This window comes from Cricetulus griseus, chromosome 3 (genome assembly GCF_003668045.3).
Source record: "Cricetulus griseus strain 17A/GY chromosome 3, alternate assembly CriGri-PICRH-1.0, whole genome shotgun sequence".
NCBI classification, from domain to species: domain Eukaryota; kingdom Metazoa; phylum Chordata; class Mammalia; order Rodentia; family Cricetidae; genus Cricetulus; species Cricetulus griseus.
Window position 1 is genome coordinate 155,116,655 of NC_048596.1, and position 1,774 is coordinate 155,118,428.

A 1,774-nucleotide genomic window follows, 5' to 3' on the forward strand; every position below is an offset into this window, starting at 1 on the left:
ATGTGTGGATAGGCACTAACCTAAAAGGTTCCCTGGAGAGGAAAGTTTAGAGCAAACTGGGTGAAACATGTTCTTAGCTGTAGAACTTCCCAGAACTTTTGATAGTTCAATGTGCATCTTTGAAATGGAACTAGGTTACATAGTCTTCCTTTTATTTTAAAATTTATTTATTTTTAATTTCATTTTACATTCCAACCACAGTTCTCCCTCCCACTCCTCTTTCCCCTCCATCCCCCCCAGCCCAACCCCCATCCACTCCTCCTAGTGGGTAAGGGCTCCCATGGGAAGTCAATAAAGTCGGCATATTAAGTTGGGGCAGGACTAAGCGCCTCCCACCCTGCATTAAGTCTGAGCATGGCATCTCCTCATAGGGAATGGGCTCCAACAAGCTAGCTCATGCACCCAGGACAGAGCCTGGTCCTATTGCCAGGGGCTTCTCAGATGGCCCAAGCTTCACAACTGTCTCCCACATACAGAATCCCTGGGAGACTCCACAGCTGTCAGTCTAGAGTTCAAGATTTTCCACAAGCTTGGTTCAGCTGTCTCTGTAGATTTCTCCATCATGATCTTGACCTCCCTCTCTTTGACTGGATTCCCAGAGCTTGCCCTGGTGCTTGGTTGTGAATCTCTGCAACTGGTTCCATCAATTACTGGATGAAGGCTCTATGACAGTTGGGGTATTTACCAATCTGATTCCAGGGGAAGGCCAATACAGGCACCATCTCCACCATTGCTAGGAGTCTTAGCTGGGGTCCTCCTTGTGGATTCTTGGGAGTTACCCTTGCACCAGGTTTCTCCCTAAGCCCATAGTGGCTCTCTCTATTAAGATACCTCTTTCATGGCTCTTCCACTGCATCCCTCCCAGCCTCGACCAGCCCATTCCATCATGTTTTCATCCCTTATCCCCTCCTTTTTACCACCTCTCTTCACTCCCAGTTTACCCAGGAGATCTCATTTAATTCCCCTTCCCAGGGTGATCTATACGTCCCTCTTAGGGTTGTCCTTGTTACTTAGCTTCTCTGGAGCTGTGGATTGTAGTTTGGTTATCCTTTGTTTTACATCTAATATCCACTTATGAGTGATTACATACCATGTTTGTCTTTCTGAATCTGGGTTACCTCACTCAGGACTTTTTTCCAAGTTCCATCCATTTGTCTGCAAATTTCATGATGCCATTGTTTTGTACAGCCAACTAATACTCCATTGTGTAAATGTACATTTTCCTTATCCATTCTTATGGGGCATCTAGATTGTTTCCAGATTTTGGCTATTACAAATAATGCTGCTATGAACATTGTTGAAAGAACCAAATGACAAGAACTTTAAGTCTCTCATGAAAGAAATTAAAGAAGAACATGGAAAGATCTCCCATACTCTTGGTTAGGTAGGATCAGCATAATAAAAATTGTGCCTTTCCGCAGACTGACCCAGGAGCTAGGTAGCTGTGACTTCTGGATGTCCACCAATGGAAAGCACAGTGGAGTGACAGGACTTTCTGTGGGCCATGTGCTTAACCTGTTTTGAACCTTTTACAAGCCAACTTCCATGGCTTCTGACATGCAGAAGACAGTTCCCCACCACCATGTATCATGAGGAAGAGTGAGAGATGCCCACGTTTCTAACAATGTGCACACTCAGCTGGCCTAGCCCCTAGCCTGGAACTAATCACTGCATTTGAGGTTTCTTTGTTTCAGCAGCTAAGATTATCCCAACATATGTGAGAGAAGATGCAGTCTTAATCTTGCATAAGGACTTTTAGAATTAGATGTCAGAA